The 20,401-nt window shown below is 37.1% G+C and overlaps 1 pseudogene; it reads right to left on the bottom strand.

Annotated features, from left to right (window-relative positions):
- The window catches only part of LOC102841883, a 116,808-nt pseudogene extending 102,191 nt beyond the window's left edge, over positions 1-14,617 (bottom strand).
- Positions 14,618-20,401: the final 5,784 nt, after the last annotated feature.

Here is a 20,401-nt window from a genome sequence, read left to right as displayed (position 1 = left end):
AAACAATATCAAAAAAAGATAAAAATAGGGCAGTTTCCAGATTCAAAGACGAGAAAATTCTGGTGTTTCCTGCTATTCAATGACCTCACATAACTGATGGTCAAGGCATGAGACTGTGGTGTTCTTGCTCTAGATGGAGTTCTTGTAGGGCTAGGTGTTGTTTGTTTTGAGCATCCAATCCACAAGTAGGTCATGCAGGCTCCCAAACAGCTGGGGGTCCAGAGTATTTCGATTCCTGAGACAGCTGAGAGCAAGAGGTTCCACTAGTCCAGTGATAGCCAGAATTTACTCTGCAAATCTGGAACAGGCCTTAGCTGACTTCAGGTGCTGGAGTTGATGCTTCTGTCTCCCATTCCCTTTGATGTGGCTTTGACCACCCAAGGAGCTGGAGCTTTGCTAGGAGTGTGTATGCAAGTGGTATCTGACCACTCTTCCAGTCACCATGGCAATTTGGGGCACAAGACAAAAGATCGCACCTTTCTCTCCTCCAAAAGTGATGTGCCTCCAAACTAACTAACCTCTTTCCTTCAAATCCACCTACAAAAGTTCAAGATGGCCACAATATGCCTGGTCAGCTCACACAATTCACCTTTTTTTTTTCTTTCTACCACACATTCAGCTGTTTCTCCTAGTTAAGGCTAGTCTATAGCTTGCTATAGCTGCCTTTGCAGGATTGGAACATGGCTCATTTGAATAGAGATACAGGAGGTTAATGTGGATAACTCCCCACTTCTTTGATAGGACTCACAACTGTGATACTCACTTCCTTGTGACTCTGAGAGTGGGAATTTCACTGGGAGCATACTTGAGTTGGGACCTGCCATGTTTTTGGTCAGCAAATGAGTGTGGGGAACAAACAAAAAAAATTACACTTTTATCTCTGCAACTGACTGGTAAGTTTTCACAGTACCAATAAACTTAGTTGTCTCTGAAGCTGTTCACAAACGCTTAAGATGGTCACACTATGGCTGGCTGGACAGCACAGGTCACCAGTCTGTCTCCCTTTTTTGTCATGTCTGGTCACCTTTCTCTCTTAGTGAGCATTCAATCCACTATCTTTTTTTCAATCCACTATCCACTTTTCTATCCCTTCATCTGAAGCTCAGGGTTCCAAGACTGTCATTTACATCCGTTTTATTTGGTTTTCCATATCTTTGTTGTAGAGAGTTCATATACCCTTTCTGCCTAGTCCTCCATCTTGCCACCTCTTCTCCTTTCCTGCCTTTTTAATGACTTTTTGATTTCTTCCCATATACCGTTCTTGATGTCATCTCACAATTCTTCTTGTCTTTGGTAAATACTGTTTAATGAATCAAGTCTGTTCTTGAGATGGTCTCTAAATCTAGGTGGGATATATTAAAGATCAATTTTGACTTTTAAGGACTTGTCTTAATTTTCTTAAACTTCAGCTTGAACACACATGAGATTAATTGATGGTCTATTTCAGTTTGCCCCAGGCCATTATTTTGGCTGATGATATTGAGCTTTTCCAACTTTTCTTCCCACAGATGTAGTCAGTTTTACTCCTGTGTGTTCCATTTGTTTAGGTCCATGTGTATTTGTCATCTTTTATGTTGTTTAAAAAAGATAATTACAATAAATAACCCTTTTACGACTGGTCTTTTAAGATTCTATCATGCTATCTCCAACAACATTTCTATCACCTAGGCCATATTTTCCAACACTGATCCTTCCTTCTTTGTGTCTGACATCTGTATTCCAGTCACCAGTAATTATCAATGCATCTTGATTGCATGTTTGATCAATATCAGACTGAAGAAATTGGTAGAATGTTTCAGTTTCATCATCACTAGATTTAGATGTTGGTTCATAAATTTGAATATTAATTGGTCTTCTTTATAGGCATATGATTATTATACTATCATAGACAGCACTATATTTCAAGATAGATCTTGAAATGTTCTATTTTGATATGTGTGACACAATTCTCCTTGAATTTGTTGTTCCCAGATTCAAAATGGACATTACTAGTCCATTTCAGCTCATTAATACCTACGTGTCATGGTGTGACACTATAGGATAAGTACTGGACTGCTAACCACAAGGTTGGCAGCTCAAATCCACCAGCTGCTCCTTGGAAACCCTATATAGGTTCACTATGAGTTGGAACCAAATTGATGACCATTAAAAACAACAATGCCTAAGATATCTATCTTGATGCATTCCATTTCATTTTTGACAATTTCCAGTTTGCCTAGATTCATAGTTCATGTACTCCATGTTCCAATTATTAATAGATGCTTATAGCTGTTTATCCTTATTTTGAGTTGTTCCCACAGCAATTGAAGGCCCTTAAAGCTTTGCTCCATCATTATGGTCAACTCTTCTTTCAGGAGGCAGTTCTTCTACCTGTCATATTTGTGTACCTTCCAATCTGAGGGGTCCATATTCTGATACTGTATTTGACAATGTTCTGCTGCTATTCATAGTGTTTTCATCATCTGGGATTATATCTGGCAATCTTCCATTGCTACTCATAAGGTTTCCAGTGGTTAAACGTTCTGAAGTAGTCTGCCTCTTCTTTCTAGTCTGTCTTAGTCTGGAAGCTCCACTGAAATCTGGCTACTATGGGTGAACATCTTGGTATTTGAAATATTGATGGTATAGCTTCCAACATCACAGAAACAACCAAGCAACCACAGTAGGACAAACTGACATACAAGTGGTGGGTATGTGATCTAGGAAGCATAAAATTACTGTGGCTAAAGAATAACACAGTTAATTTAAATATTTTTTGCAGCCAATGGATATGATGTTTAGCTTATAGCTAACATCTTCAAACTAGATGACCACAAGTACAATTTTTATATCTTGTATGCATAATAGAATAATTGACCTATCTCCTCCCAAGTCCACTCTGCTGGTAAGGATTGACTTCTTCACTGGACAAAATTATGAAGCTTCTTCAAAGGATTAGGGCAACCATAACCAGAGCAACTACAACAATTCCTCAGAACCCAGGGAAAACCTCAAAGCTGTTGTTTTTTTTTTGTTTTTTTGTTTTTTTAATTTATTTATATTTTTCACAGAACCAAGACAAAAGGTCTCATAAAGAAACTCATTTTACCACAGGGCCATAAACCAAGAATGCAATTTTGAAAAGACCAAGAATGTAATTTCATTAGGAATACAATTCTTTGGAACCATTCTGGACTTCTAACCTCCACAAATGGAAGATGATGTATTTGTGTATATATTTGAACAGAACAAGTGATCCTGAATAGTTTAAAATCAGGAAAGGTGTGCACCAAGGCTGTATCACTAAGCTTTTTCAATCTCTATGCTGAGAAAATAATCCAAAAAGCTGGATTACATGAAGAAGAACATGGCATCAGGATGTGAAGAACAACCTGCAATATGGAGATGATGCAACTTTGCTTGCTGGAAGTGAAAAGAACTTAAATTGCTGATGAAGATCAAAGGTCACAGTCTTCGGTAAGGATTCAACTTCAGTATAAAGAAAACAAAAATTCTAGCAACTAGACCCACAATTAACATCATGGAGGCAGCCATCAAGAAATCAAATAGCATATTTCATTAGTGAAATCTTATGCACAAGAGAAAAAAAAAGGAGAGAAATTAAAGAACAACAGCAAAAAGAAAGCAATAAAGAGAAACAACAACAACAAACCTAATTAGTATCTAACAGAAAATAAAGGAGCAGAAAATAAAAGAATGAAAAACAAAATAAACGAAAGTAAGGAGGGGAGAAGAACAAAAGGGAAAGAGAAAATAGAATAATAAATAAAAATCAAGAGAAAAAAAAAGCACGAAGAGAAGGGTGAAAGAAGAAAGAAACAAGAAAAAAGGAAAGTAGGGAAGGAAATGATAAAAAGTAAAGGAAAGGAGAGAAAAGAAAAGAAACAAACAACAAAGAAAGAAGAAAGCAGGGGCATGGCCAGGACCCAGAGATAAGAATACTAGGGACAGGCATCAATATAAGTTAGCACCCTCTGCCAGCTAGTTGGGGAGGGGATGCAACTCCTAAACAGAATTCTTAATGGCCTAAATTTTGTCTGGAGTCAAGGCACCTGATCTGGAAGCACTTTGTGCCTCTCTGGGTCATGGCTGAGGTAAGGGTCATTGTTCCCATAAGGAGTTCCTGCTTGCTCAAAGGTAGCCAGGATTCAGCCCTGCCAGTTCTGCTGATCTGTTGAGGTGGAGTCCACACACCTCCAGATACAGGGTTGGTGCAACTGGTACCTGATCCACAAGGTAGTAACTCTGACTTCAGTCAAGGCAGGGGCTATGTAGAGGTGGTGTGAGGGTGGGGACTGGCCTTGCCTGGAGGGTGTGGAAAACATGGGAGAATCACATTTTTATTGTCAACAGCTACCAATGTACATTTGTATTTAGGCTACTGCCTCCAGTAAATATTGCTTGAAAAAATTTAAGATGACTACATGTCATCTGGCCAGACAATTCACCCATATGTCTCCTATCTTGCCACTTTTGTTCTGCTTATTTTACTAGTTGCTATTCAATGCACTTCTCTATCCTATCTTCTGCAGCTCAGGGCTCCAGTATTATCATCTGTTGCATTTTGTCTCTCTTGTCTTTGCTTCAGAGAGTCTGTGAAAAGGGTGTCTTCATAGACAGCCTTCTTGCCAAAAGATTCCCCATAAACCATTTTTTCACAAATCATTTTCATAGTGACCCAACAAACCACCTTATAATGAATGCCTTATTATCCTTATTTTGCAGAAGATAACAAATAAATCAAAAAGTTTTCTTTGTTAAACTTGAGAGAGAGCAGAGTAGCCTTGATGTAGAGAAGGTCTGAACTTTGCAAAAGCAGCTTTTAAAAAAATACCTTTTCTTAATTCTTTTTGTTTACCTAAAAGAAGGCTTATTTGAGTTCTTGGTGAATATTTCTTTTGTCTCCTCCCTTGTCTGTCCTCAGAATATTTTGGAAATGCAAACTTTACACTTTGCCTTTTCTTTAGTAGCTTTGCTAAGGCAGTCAGCATTGAGTTGCTTATTTTTGGAGTGTTAACAGTTTAATTTTTTTTCTGTGTACCCTGTTCCAGCAGTGAGCAGATTCTGAATGAATTTCCAAAATAAACTCATTTGCTGAAGCTTGCTCTTATTTGTCATTTTGAAAGATTGAATAAACATCAGTAAAAGAAGCAATCCAAGTTCTCATGCCAAATCTATGTATGTCCAAGACCAGCATTTCTTTATGTTTGGTTGAGGATATGGAGGCCAAAATACTAGGGTTTTTAAAAAATTATTATTATTATTATTTTCTCTTCTTCTTCTTTCACAACCTTCAGTTTTGATGAACGTTGGCAGTTGGGGTACTTACTGATTAAGAAAATATCTGCTGCTGTAGCCTGAGATCTGAGTTATTTTTATTTTATTTGGGAGATGACTTGATTTCAGACCAGTGGATTACTGTTGATGGCTCAGAGAATCTTTTCCAGATGGTTGTAGGTTGTTCCAAAATACAAAAAGACTCAATTGGTCCAAAGCCTGCATGAGAGTCCCAGAGAGCACAGGATAAAGGTTGGAAGGGAGGTGATTATTTCTGTTGGTGGAAACTCATCTATAGTATCTACAGAGTTAGACTAAACAGAGAAACTGAACAAGAGAAACAAGACAAAGTACATCTTGGGTTTTTTCTGCCTTCTTCCTATCCTTATTTTAAGGGAAGGCTGCATAAGGATTTTTTTTTAATGCTTTTACATTTTAACTCTTTTCTCACTATTCTGTTGGCCACTTTTTAGGTTTGCGTCCTTGTTATCCTCTCCTTGCCTATATGCTTTCCCATATTTTCTTTGTCACCTCTCATTTTTTAAACTCTCTGATTTTTAGTTCTATTTTTACTGTTCTCTCCTTCCAAACTTTTATTTTGTTTTGTTTGTAGAAAATCTTAACACTTTCAGAGGCCAGAGAAACAATATAAATATGTGAAGTGGTAGGATTGTGGATCCAGGCATAGTGAAGACTAGACAAACTGAAATGTAAGATCTTACTGACTAATAAAAGAGTACCTGAGTGAAACAAATGATTAAGAACTTGACTACTATCAAAAATAGTGGGAAAAAATATAAAAAAAGAGTGGAGTTTCAAATCCACCTACAGGTATTTTAGAAGAAAGGCCTGACAACCGACTTCTGAAAAATCATCTGTTGAAAATCCTTTGGTGTGTAGTTATACTCACTGTATCCCCCTAAATGGGAATTAGAGCCATAGAAATGGTATTGGATCATAAACAAAACCACAATGCCAGATTACTATTTTGTTATTGAATCTATGGTTCATTCTATCTTTCTAAAACGTACACAGGATAAGTGGACTTTAAAATCTTCAAATTTTAACTCTGCCACTTACTTGCTCTGTGAAATGAGCAAGTCAATCTCCCTATCTGTTTCCTCATCTGAAAATTGGGATCATAATGTCAATTACTTACCGATATATTATGAAGAGTGCATGAATTAATAGCTACAAAACACTCAGAGAATATATAGAATTCAAATGTTTTAAAAATAAATACTAGATTTTATTAAGGCCATGAAGTCTTTCCAAATCTTATTTTTGTTTTTTCATTTTTTTCTCTTGTTTTCCCTTTCCTCTTCCACTCCTGTATTCTCGAGGGAAACATTCACAAGGATTCAATATATACATGGAAATAAGTAAAACACAAATATCCATTTAACTATTAGCTGAGTCACTACTTATTACCCAATGATTGGGTCTCTGGCTGACCACACCTAGAGAATTTCATTAGTAAATGTAGTAACATTTAAGATCAAGTTTGAATCTTTTTGCCAGATTCTGGTGTTAGAGCTTAGAAGGCTTTTTACCTTTGAAGAGGTATGAATATATTAACAACAACAATTCAAACAGTTGTTTATTTTCATGCGATTCCCTATCCCACCCTTTAAGGACACCTAGTCTTGCAGTTAATTGTGCTCATGAGGAATCTGTACATGGACCAAGAGGCAGTTGTTTGAACAGAACATGGAAACACTGAATGGTTTAAAATTAAGAAAGGTGTGCGACAGCGTTGTATTCTTTCATCATACTTATTCAACTTTTATGGTGAGCAAATAATCCTAGAAGCTGGGTTCTATGAAGAAAAACATGGCATCAGGATTGGAGGAAGACTCATTAACAACCTGCGCTATGTAGATGATACAACCTTACTTGCTGAAAGTGAAGAGGATTTAAAATATTTACTGATGAAGATCAAAGAGCACAGCCTTCAGTACAGATTGCATGTCAATGTAAAGAAAACAAAAATCCTCACAATTGGACCAATATACAACATTCTTATGTACAGAGAAAAGAATGAAGTTTTCAAGGACTTCAATCTTCTTAGATCAACTATCAACACTCATGGAAGCAGCAGTCAAGAAATCAAGCAATGTATGTTGTTGTTGTTGTTGTCAGGTGCCATCGAGTCGGAACCGACTCATAGCGACCCCATGCACAGCAGAACAAAACAATGACCGATCCTGGGCCAACCTCACTACCGCCGCCACACTTGACGCCATCAATGATGCCACCTGGGTCTTCCTTTTTTTCTCTGACCCTCCACCTTACCCAGCATGACATCCTTCTCCAGCGACTCTTCTCTCCGGACAATGTGTCCAAAGTATGAGAGACAAAGCCTAGCCATCTTGGCCTCCAAGGAGCACTCTGGTTGCACTTCTTCCAAAACAGATCTATTGGTTCTTTTGGCAGTCCATGGCACTTTCAGTATTCTCCAACACCACAACTCAAAGGCATCAATTCTTCTACGATCTTCCTTATTCACTGTCCAGCTTTCGCATCCATATGAGGTTATTGAAAATACCAGGCTTGGGTCAGGTGCACCTTAGTCCTCAAGCTGACATTTCTGCTCTTCAATACTTTAAAAAGTTCCTGTGCAGCAGATTTGTCCAATGCAATATGTCATCTGATCTCTTGACTGCTGCTTCCGCGAGTGTTGATAGTTGATCCAAGAAGAACGAAGTCCTTGATAACTTCAATGTCTTCTCCATTTATAAGAATGCTGTTTATTGGTCCAGTGGTGAGGATTTTTGTTTTCTTTACATTGAGTTGTAATCCATACAGAAGACTGTGCTCTTTGATCTTCATCAGTAAATATTTTAAGTCCTCTTCACTTTCAGCAAGCAAGGTTGTATCATCTGCATATCTCAGGTTGTTAATAAGCAATGTATGTTGTTGTTGTTGTTACGTGCCGTGGAGTCGGTTCGGACTCATAGCCACCCTGCACAGGGTTTCCAAGGCTGTTAATCTTTACGGGAGCAGAACGCCTCATTTTTCTCCCGCGGAACCACTGGTAGTTTCGAACTGCTAACCTTACGGTTCACAGCCTGATTCGTAACCACTACGCTACCAGAGCTCCTTAAGCAAAGTATAGCATTAGGCAAATCTGCTACACAAGACCTTTTTTAAAGTGTTAAAGAGCAAAGATGTCAGCTTGAGGACTTAGGTGTGCCTGATACAAGCCATGGTATTTTCCATAACCTCACATGCATGCGAAAGCTGGAGTGAATAAGGAAGACAGTAGAAGAATTGATGCTTTTGAGATGTGGTGTTGGAGGAGAATATTGAAAGTGCCATGGGCTGCCAAAAGAACCAATAGATCTGTGTTGGCAGATGTGCAGCCAGAGTGCTCCTTGGAGACCAGGATGGCCAAACTTCGTCTCTCATACTCAGACATGTTTTCAGGAGGGACCAGTCACTGAAGAAGGACATCATGTTTGATAAGATGGAGGGTCAGAGAAAAAGAGGAAGACCCCCCAGTGAGATGGATTGGCAAAGTGGCAGCATCAATGGGCTCAAGCGTGGTAACAATCATGAGGTTGTCCCAGGGCCATACAGTGTTTTGTTCTGTTGTACATAGGATCGATATGAGTCGGTACTGACTTCATGGCACCTAACAACAAGTGGTGCAATGGTTAAATGATTGAATACTAAGCCAAACATCCACAATTTTAACTAACAAGACTCTATGTGGCAAAAGATGTGACAGTTTGCATCAAGATTTGCATCCTTAGAAATCCTATGGGGCGGTTCTAAATTGTCTCATAGATGAGTCAGAATGGAGGGCAATGGTTGTTTTTTGTATATTGCTGCTGATGTGGTTTCCAACTTCTAATCTATCAATAATGAAAAAGAAATTCTACTAGTTATGCTGGAAGAAAGACTAAATTATGTTCTTTTCTCTCCATAGACAGATTTATAGAACAGCAGCATAGAAAGGGGTAGCAAGAGAAAAAGTTTAGGCAGATATTGAGTTCTCAGACTATTTCAGTACATGAAATAGACAAGACATTTTACAGAGTAAAAAATAACAAGAACTTTTATAAGTAAAGAAATTATTATACAGCAACAGGAAGAGGAGGAGCCAATAACCCTGCTCCATGCAGAATCAAGGAAAAGAGAACAGCTCAGATGCTTGTTGATTTATGCTATAGCCAGCACTGGGGTACTTGAAGTTGCTTTTTGTTATAGCCAGTGTTTGGGCAATCTGATGTCCAAAATACTCTGAAGTCTGAATAGAGAGAGAGGATTTAAGATAAGAGGGCTGGGAGTTACAAATGAGTTACAATGCCAATTAATCATAGATTGGCGAGGGAAGGATAATTACATACAAGATCTTACTCCTAGCCTTTTCCCCCTTGGCTTCACCACTCACTTTAACACAAGTCTGACTGGCTATCTCTGCCCCATACTGCCCTTCCTTCTTCACTATGAGCCATTCTCTTTTCCTGACTTATGCATGGAGCAAGGCTCCTTCTCTTTCTGGTGCTATGTAATTTTATGGGACAACTGTGGTCAGAGGTTGTCTAAATAGAAGTTATACTGCAGCATGACTGCATGGTATTCTCACATCCAAATCACACACAAAAATTCTATTTCACAGAATGTAACATGGCCATTAAGTGACACATGACTATACAGTCACCTGTTTTATATATATATAAATACGCCTAGACTACAAAGTCAGTTTGAACCACAAGTTTGGAACTTCAAACTCACCAGCGCTCCTCAGATGGCACTTAACAACAACAACAACATATATATTTTAAAGTTAAAAAAAAAGAGAGATAAAAAAATATAAGGAAGAAGGAAGCTGCAGCAGTTGGGAAAAGAATCTGAAAAAAAAAGAGAAAGAAACTATGAAAGAGAGGTGGAAAGGAGAGAAAGCAAGAGACACTAAGGAAAGGGAGAAAGAATAAAGAAACAAAACAATGAAAGGTTAAAAAAAACAACAACAACACAACAAAATAAGGCCAGATGAGATGCCAGATCCAAAGAGGAGAGAATTCTGGGGTCTCCTGCCAGCCACAGACCTTATTGGTGGGTAAGGAATGAGATGGTATTATTGAGCCCTAGATGAAATTCCCAATCTATAAGTAGTTTGTGCAAATCACAAAACAGTCAGGGTATCAGGGTGTTTCCATTCCAGTGGGAGTTGAGGGTGAGAAGTCCCTCTAGTCCAGAGCTGACTAGAACTTGTTTCGCATGTCTGGAATAGGCCACACTTTATTCTAGTTGCTGGGTTTGGTGGTGTTAGCACTACACACACTTTAATGCAACTTTGACAGCCTGGAGAGCAGGAGCATCACTTGCAGTAGACACAAATGGGGGCTGGTCACACCTCTAGTCACCAGTATAATGTGGGGTACAAGAAGAAAATAATTTTTAAAACAAAGTTATATTTTCCTGTCCATGAATAAGTGGTATGCCTCTGTGCTATCCACTGCTCCCTTTCCTTCAAAGTCACTTATGAAAGTTCAGGCTGGCCTGGCCACCAGCACATAACAGTAATGTCTCTTCTGTTTGTTTGTTTGTTTGTTTGTTTGTTTTAAAAATTATTACTATTGTTTTTATTTTCTCTCCCACATGTCTTTTCAGCTGCTGCTCCTAGTGAGAGCTAGCCTAGAACCGGTCAAGGCTGACTCAGCAGATCTGGAGCAGGGCCCACCAGAATAGGATCAATTTGGAGCTATTCCGCTGGAGAAAGATGAGGCATTCTGCTCCCGTAAAGATTTACAGCCTCAGAAACCCAGTACAGGTTCGCTATGAGTCGAAACCGACTCCACAGTACATAACAACAACTCTCCTTTAATGGGGCCTGTAAACACAGTGCTTACATTTTCTCAGCTCCAACTGCCCCTGCCCGGAGAGTAGGAGCTTCCCTGGCGGTGTACATGGGTGGGGACTGGCTTCGTCTCTGGTCACCAGGAGAGTTTGACGAACAAAAAAAATCACACCTTTGTGTTTGTGAGCCATAGGTAAGTCACTGTAGCACTGATAAGTTTTCTTTTCTCTGAAACTGCTCACAAAATTTCAAGATGGCTGTATCCATTTGGTAGCTAGCTCTTATCACCAATTTCTCCTTTTTTTTTTTTTATTGAGTCTGATTAGCTCTCTCTCCTAGTAAGCATCCAATCTACTTCTTTGTCCCTTCACCTGAAGCTCAGAGTACCAGGACAATCATCTGTATGTGTTTCATTTGACTATGTGTATCTTTGTTGTTGAGGGTCCATAGAGCCTTTCTGCATAGTACACATTTTGCCACCTCTCTGACTCCTTTGTCTTCATACTCAAAATTTGTGATCAAACATCTTTGGCCTAAATTACATAAGTCAGATGCTTTTTTCCTCAAATCTTTAAGGGTAGGTATATGTTCATTTGTAATGTAGTTTGAATCATTTGCCTTTCAGCATTGTGGATGAAGCTTTTAAAAATTTATCTAGTTTTAATACATTCAAATTCAAATGTTGAACTCAGTATATTAGTAAACTAGTGCTGCTGTAACAAAAATACCACAAGTGGATGTCTTTAATAAAGATTAATAGTTTTTTGTTGTTGTTGTTAGTGCCATTTAGTCTGTGCCAACTCATAATGGTCTGAAATCAGAGGTAACCTTTTTCTCTCTATTGGCTTTGGAGGAGTGCTTTTGTATCTTCTGAACTTCTCAAGGCAATCCTTATGTGACTTGGCAGCTCTCTTTTCCCATTTCTGCTCTATTGCTTGTTTAAACTTGTTTATATATCAAAAGAGATTGACTCAGGAGATGTCCTATACTAATGCTGCTTCATTAACATATCAAAGATAATCCAGCCCCAAATGGGATTATAACAACAGGCATAGAAGTTAGGATTAACAATACATTTTTTGAGTGAACACAATGCATTCCACAACACTCAGCATTAAAAGTACATGTTCTGATCTCCACACAAAAGTCTTGCCATCATGGATCATCCCTTATTATTTTCTACCTACATAGCAAACGCCTTTGGTGTAACCATTCAATATTCTCTAAAAAATTGAAACGTAAGTGTTTTTTCCTTTGTCTTAAAATACTTGCACTGCAGAGGTGCTAAGTGGTTTTGCTACCAAGACCTGAAATGTTGGCAAAAACTACAAAATAAAGAATATCATGCATGAGGAGTCTTCAAAAAGTCTGTGGGAAAAATGATATTAAAAGAGAATGGAATTTTTCCTTGATCTTGTATATCTCTCAAATATATTAGTGGCTATAACATAAAATTTTTAAAAAGCAAAGATAAATCTTAACATTAGAATAATGTGCATTTGTTCCAACTCTGTCTTCTTTATTTTCCTATTGACAATTATTGCATTTATCAGGTATATCTCTGAAAATTTTCGTTACTTTATATAAAAGAAAAAAAGATGAATCTTAACACAATATTGTTTGCATTTGTTCTATCTCTTCTTTATTTTTCTATTAACAATTACAACATTTATCATACATAGTGGCAGTGGTATGCTGTGGAGTTGGTTCTGATTCATAGCGACCCTGCATAGGATTTCCAAGGCTGTAAATATGTATGGGAACAGAAAGCCTCATCTTTCTCTCACAGAATAGCTAGTAGTTTCGAACTGCTGACCTTAAGGTTCGTAACCAACTCATAACCGCTACGCTAGCAGAGCTCCTTGCTGAAGAAGAAAATTAAAGCAAGTCCATTGGAACCAAAATATGATCTCACCTGTGTGAGTCATTTCCTTGATATAAATTTTTTTATCATATATATCTCTGAAATTTTTCATTACTATAATATAAAAATTTAAAAATTAAGATGAATCTTGACACAATATTGTGTGCATTTTTTCTGTTTTGTTTTCTCTGTTTTCTTATTAACAAGTGTAACTTTTTTTTTTTATATCAAATTGGTATCAACAATGGGCTCAAGCATGACAACGATAGTGAGGTTGGCCCAGCATTGGGCAGTGTTTCGTTCTACTGTTCATAAGGTCGCTATGAGTCAGTACCAACAGGATGGCCAGGATGGCACCTAACAACAACAAGAAATAGCAACACTATATCCTGAATTATTTCCATAGTTGTAATCTAGGTTCTATTCTTTACAGTCAATTTAGCTATGAAAGTTTGTAAATTAAAAAATAATTTAGCAGAGAATCTCATTTATTATCTGTATAAACCATTTAAATATTTTTATAGCATTATCTTGGCCAATCCTTTTAGCAAATAATTCCCTAGTTGTTAATTCAGCGTATATTCTGCTAATAATATTTTTCAAATTGTCTAATTTTGTCGTGTTTCTATAACATGTTTTGAATCTGAATAATTATCACCCTTCATTTAATTTGTTCCATTGGAAATGTAAGTATATAGCTGTAACACCTTACAAATATCTTTTTTAAATTGATAAAGTTTATTATTTCTTTGAGGCTTTTTATGGAGATTAACAGAGGATGCTTGAAAACATATTTTCTGACAGTTGACCTGGAACACAGAGCTCTCAGGTCTGCACATTTAAGTATTTTGCTTTGCAGTCAAGGTTGTCAACGTAAAGTGTGGGCTCTGCTTTTACAATTATTTTTAATGTGGTTATTAAATCCCTTTGGGAAATTGTTCTCCCATTCTTGCATTTTCTTATTTACCCCTCTTTCTTTTAGCTAAGGTGCTAAAATTATGTTTCTCTTAAGAGATACACTTGTTTTTCATTACAGAATCCAAAGAGGTAAAGAGTCCAAAACGACTGAACAAAGATAGAAAATAGTTCTTAGAGAAAGGAAAAATGATTATGGTAAGCAAAACTTTAAATTTTAGATAGACAATTGAAGGTCAGAAGAAAGAGAGTTTTAGTTTACTCCACAGTAAAATTTAAGGTAAACACAATTATAATTCAGAAAAAAATAACATTTATTTATTTAGTTGGATAATTATTTTCTACTTTCAAAATAAATATCCAGAGTAAACATTTCCAAATCTTTTATTAGATGATGATACTGTCATACAATGTAACACATTCAATCAAGTAATTTAGGAATGAAATTAGATATTTGCATTTCTGTTTTTAATTGTCAATTTAATGGTAATCAACAGTATGATTAAAAGCTCTTAATTGAGTTTTCATAAAAGATATAAATCAAGGATGGCAAATATCTAGCACAAACAGCTCCACTCTACATGTCCACACCATACATTATCAATCAACCGCAGCGCTCTTTCCTGTAGAATTCTTCTCATTGAAACACTTCTAGGAATTCAACGCCAAGCATTCAGAGGTGAAATAAAATTTAAACTTACTTTGCTTTTGATTCTATAAACTTTAACCTCCTCACTTCCCTGAGGTACCATGTCCATGGGAAATATTCTGTGTGCAGGTAGCTGTAAATTGTTGTTGTTAGGTTCCATCAAGTCAGCTCCTACTCATAGCAACCCTACCAAAGCAGAACAAAACACTGCTCAGTCCTGCATTATCCTCACAATTGTTCCTATGATTGAGTCCATTGTTGAAGACAGTGTGTCAGTCCATCTCATTGGGGTCTACTTTTTTGCTGACCCTCTAGTTTACCAAGCAAGATGTTGTTCTCAATGGGCTGGTCCCTTCTGATAACATGTCCTAAGTATGTGAGGTAAAGTTTCGCGATCCTCCAAGGAACAGTGTGACTGTCCATCTTCCAAGACAGACAGATTTGTTCATTCTTGTATTGTTGTTGTTGTTGTTGTTGTTTTGTGCTTTGGAGTCAGTTCTGACTCCTGCACAGGGTTTCTGAGGCTGTAAATCTTTACGGGAACAGAAAGCCTCAACTTTATGCCACAGAACAGCTGGTAGTTTCAAACTGCTGACCTTCAGGTTACTAGCCCAATTCATAACTATGCTACCAGAGTTCCTTCATTCTTGTATAGGTCATAATATTTTCTTGATTTATCAAAAACTAAAATAAAAGACAACCTCTGATTAAATAGCATGCAGTTTCCTAAGAATTACCATGTAGTTGTTCTTTCTACATAAATGATGTCATAATTTAAGAAAAGACCCCTACTCCAGAACATGGAAAATTTATGAAAGATGCATTCTTTCTATGTACAGGACATGCTTAGAGCCCTAAACATGAAGATTAAGTGATCGAGTCACTTTAACAAAACAGTAAAATACATAAAATCTATTTTAAATAAAATTCAAAGAATATGAAAACTTTTAGTGGAATCAATACAGTAAAATATTGAACAAGATTTATATTTACATTATTGGGAACTATAGAAAGAGATCTGTTGGTACAGTGGTTAAAAGGCTCAACCAAAAGATCAGCAGTTAGAACCCAGAAACTACTCTGAGAGAGAAAACTGCAGCAGTCTATGCCTCTAAACATGTATAGCACAGGGAGCACTTTACTCTGTCCTACAGGGCCATTATGAGTCAGAAGCAACTGGATGATACTAGGTTGTTGTGGGGGTTTTTCAGTTTAGGAGATATAAAAAACAAAAATCAGTCAACATCAACTTCATTTAGCCCCATTTCCCCACTTTCTAGAAGGGGAATTGTGTAGCCTACAAAACAATTTCTATTTTATCTGTACTATCTTATTAATTAAATGGCCCCAGAGTACCAGACTCACAAATCTCGTTAATAGCTGAATACTGAAATAAAGGCTGTTCACCCCTACTAGAATAATATTTGCATATCCCCACCTGTGATGGGTAATAAGTACCTGCCACAAATCAGAATTATGAATTTTGTACGCCTAACAAAACCGCAGGGGAAATTATACCTCAGACATTCCATAATAATTGCAGCTAAGCTGTTTAGTGCCATCCACTTATTCTGCCTGAAGTGTTTAAAGCAGCAACAGTTGTAAATGAATTCAGGCACATATTCAAGGGAGTGTTTTTTGTTGTTTTGGTTTTTTTTTTTTTCAAAAAGTTTTTCTATCTTTCTATATGTAATTATCTTTACGGAAGTATTCATCTGCAAGTTATAACACATTCACAATTAAAGTGACAAATTAAAAAAAAAAAAAAGAAAAAGAAAAAGAGCGAGAATGCTTTCTATCAGCCTATTAAATGTATTTTAGATTCTTGTTGAAACATTGACATAGCTCAAGATGGGTTTTAAGACATTGACACACTGAAACTTATATTGGCTAGCTGAGGTAGGAATCTAATTGTACAATTTTTTAAATTGGTAAAATAATATTCTGAGTATGTAGTCCAGGAAATCATGGTGTAATGATGAAACAGATGTTGGACTAGCAATCCTGGTTTCAAGATTATGTAACATAGTCCATCTCTAAAATGGCTCATCCGATCTCTGTAATTGGACTCTGACATCCATAGAGTCTCTGGGAATAGTGCAGTGTGAGACACCACAATTACAGAACTTTGAAAACAGTGTTAAGCTCCAGTAGAAGTATCATGGTAGTGCTCAGTCCAGAGTATCACAGAGAAAGAAACAGTAAATTCCTTAGCACTAACTGTAAAGCCATTTGAACTGCAAGGTCGGCAGTTCAAGCTCACCAGCTGCTCCTCAGAAACCCTAAACAGGGTCGCTATGGGTCAGAATCGACTTGATGGCACTTAACAACAACAACAATGGTAAATAGCAATAATCATGTTATGTTGTAACTCCAAAAGACACAAAAATTTACCTGTTTAGAAAATATGGAAGCTACTTAACAGTTTTGACAATAGTGAGATGTAGTTAACAAATACATACATTAACAGATGGATGAAATAGATAAAAATAGATAAGTTAGCAAATACAGAAAGACCCAATGATTGCCACTATTTATTTTCCCCATTGGGGATTTAATTATTGGCTGCCTGCCTGAAGCAAGATTCTCTTTTGAATTGACTTTACTACACACAGAAAGGAAAGATATAGTGGAAAAAAACATGAAAGGAATTCAACTCTTCAGTGACAAAGATGTTTTTCTATTTGTATTTTTTTGTGTGTTTCTTCAATCTGTGTGTGTGTGCACATGCACATGTAAAAATAAATAAATAAATGAACCTCATATTCTAGACTAAGGCTTTAAAAATAATTAGGATTTATACATCTTCAAAAGAGTGGGCAGGGTACAGTGAGTCACTAAAAGATGATTAAGTCAGGTTGTTTGAGGCTCCCTAAGGTGACAGGATGGTCTGTGAGCTTTAGAAAGAAAGCTTATATAGCCTATTACCATGATGAAGTGAAATTTAAAATTACGTTTTATATTTGTAAAGGACTAACAGGCAAGGTCCCTATGGATTGTCAAATACTGCATAAAATGCTATAAAAACCAGACCATAATCTCTCACTAACTTACACATTTGCCTCAGGCAGTAAAGATGGTTTTTATTGGAAGCAGATTTTGTGAGAGGGGAAAAAAAAAGTTATGCACAGTTTATCCTGGCTTTTCAGGCACTTTGCTTCTTCCTTGAGTTAACATGATGTATTCTAAGTGATTAAATAAACTTGTCTAGCAGCTCTTCTCATGCACTTGAAAGAAGGCAAAGTAAAGAAGGATTTAGTCTGAGAGAGATCTTAATTCTATCACTGAAAAGTCTCCCAGTTTTATTCCAATCATTATTATGGAAAGCCAGCAAGGCAAGAAAAAATAAAGCTTCGAAAATAGCCTCTTGTAGAGATTCACTTTTACTACATGTCCTGTTTCACTTACCACCTTGTTCCTTTAAAAAGCAAAGTATTAAGTGGGGAAAGAATGCAGAGACTGAGGTTATATAATTTTTGGCCCCATGAGTGCACATAATCCAGGAAGATAATAATTTGAATTTTAATTCATTCGTTATAACTATATTTGTTGCTGAAAAAGGTTAATCAAACATGTTGATGGATTGGCAATTTTTCCTCATCTTCAAGAGTAATTAGCTGAACTATTTCCATTTAAGTTTACAATATGTGCTAAATTTATTAATGATATCTAGATTCAACAATATAGCACCAAACATATCTGTGTCTTTTTGTTTTGTTCTCCTTTCAAGAGTTAGGGATTTGTAGTAGTCTGAAAGCCAGTCTAAGCTTTGATGTGGGGACTTGCGTATGAGTACTTAGATTTGGGATTTTACATCTTAATTTAATATCTATAAATGTGGGCTATTTCCAGAGCTAGCTTGAGCAGAAATTCAAAGTTTTGCCTTCTGCTGGTGTTGAAGTTTCTGTCAGTTGAGGGCTACATAGTTAAATTTGAAAGTGTGGTTGTTGTTGTGAAGTGCCGTCGAGTCTGTTCTGACCCAAAGCGACACTGGGATTTCCGAGGAGCAGCTGGTGAGCTTGAACTGCCGACCTTGCGGTTCAAACGGCTTTACAACCTGGAATATAGTCAGCAGCCTATATTTTGAGAATTCCAAGTAAGTAGCCCATGTCTAATCACATACCTTATGAATTCCTAAAATATTTTGGTGTCTGAAAGCAGATACGGGCTTTCAGAGTGTCAAGATGATCTTATATAAATCCTAAACTCATTACTTACTGGTTGTATGACTTTAGGTAGGTAAGTTACTTTCTTTGAGCTTTATTCAATTTTGTATAATATAGACAGTTAAATGTGCCTCAAAATATTGCTGGAAAGATGATATAAGATCTCATATAGGACTAGTTTAAGTCATTTTATTAATGAATTTCAGATAATCCTAGATTTAAGCATCAATAGCAAAAGAAAAGCAACAATGGGCTCAAGTGTAGCAACAATTGTGGGAATGAAGCAGGATTGGGCAGTGTTTCAAACTGCTGTACATAGGATTGTTATGAAGAGGCACCTCTTCAAGGGCACCTAATAATAACAACAGGGATCAAAGAAAGAAAAGGAAAGAGAGCTTGTCAATTGCTGTTGTTGTTGTTGTTGTTGTCAGGTGCCATCGAGTCGGAACCGACTCATAGCGACTCCATGCACAGCAGAACGAAACAATGTCTGATCCTGGGCCAACCTCACTACCGCTGCCACACTTGACGCCATCAATGATGCCACCTGGCCAATCCATCTCGTTAGAGGTCTTCCTCTTTTTCTCTGACCCTCCACCTTACCCAGCATGACATCCTTCTCAATTGCTGTAGAAAGAGCTACTAAAATAAGAACTAAAATCATTCCTTTCCCCAGTTAACTCCTTTTCCAGTCATTATCACCATTATTTCCTTCATAAGCATATCCCGTCACTTTACTAAACTGCTTTCACCAAAGTCATGAATTAATTTCTTTTTGCTAAACGCAATGAACAAGTTTTAGATCTTATCCTTGTTGTTGTTGTTAACTGCCGTTAAGTTGGTTTTCACTCATAGCTACCCTGTATAGAGTTTCCAAGTAGCAACCGGTGAGTTTAAAGTGCTGACCTTGCAGTTCAAACCGACAGCAGTCCAGCACATTAACCCACAGTGCCACACCTTATTAGACGTAAAATCTAAAATCAGTTTGGGTTTTTGAAAAGGAAGCATCATAGATAGAAGGAGCTTATATTTAGTAACTGTGTGACCTTTAACAAGCTACTTGACAGTTCTGAAATCTCTTTCCTTCTCATATTAGAAAAGATGAAAACTTACGTTTTGTTAAGGACAAAGGTCTGATGATAATACAGAGAAGCATCTAGCACAGTGTTTGACACATGATAGATGCTAAGTAACAATTAGTTTGCTTTTCCTTCTCTCTGATTCAGAATGGCATCACTTAGGAGTTGCCATAATTTTCTTATGCCACATTAACAAATGAGTTATTTCAAGTTACGGAATGTATTTTAATTATTTGTGTATCTGCAATGCCTACCACACTGCTGTGATATTAACCACTATGCTTTGTGTCCATGTCCTCAATGCATATTATGAATATCTGACTGACAAGGCCATTCATGATGTGGCCACTAACTACCTCTTCAGTTTTTTTACCTGCTTCTCTCCCCCTCTATATTATAGACAGAGTATGTCTTTCATTCTATAACATGACATAATCTTTGTCACACTGAAACTTTTCATGACATTTCCACATAGCCTCCCTTTAAAGTTCCTCTACCTGAACAATCTTAAGTATGGTTTTTCTCCTTGTGACTGACCCATTCTTGAATACTGTCCTTTTGATTGGAGACAGTGTGGTGATGTTTAGAGGGAATGTGAGCTTTGAACAATGTGTGTGTGTGTGTGTGTGTGTGTGTGTGTGT

Source organism: Chrysochloris asiatica, unplaced genomic scaffold (assembly GCF_000296735.1).
Source record: "Chrysochloris asiatica unplaced genomic scaffold, ChrAsi1.0 scaffold00002, whole genome shotgun sequence".
NCBI lineage: Eukaryota > Metazoa > Chordata > Mammalia > Afrosoricida > Chrysochloridae > Chrysochloris > Chrysochloris asiatica.
Note: the sequence above shows the minus strand (reverse complement) of the source record. Positions and strands in the feature narration are given on the sequence as shown.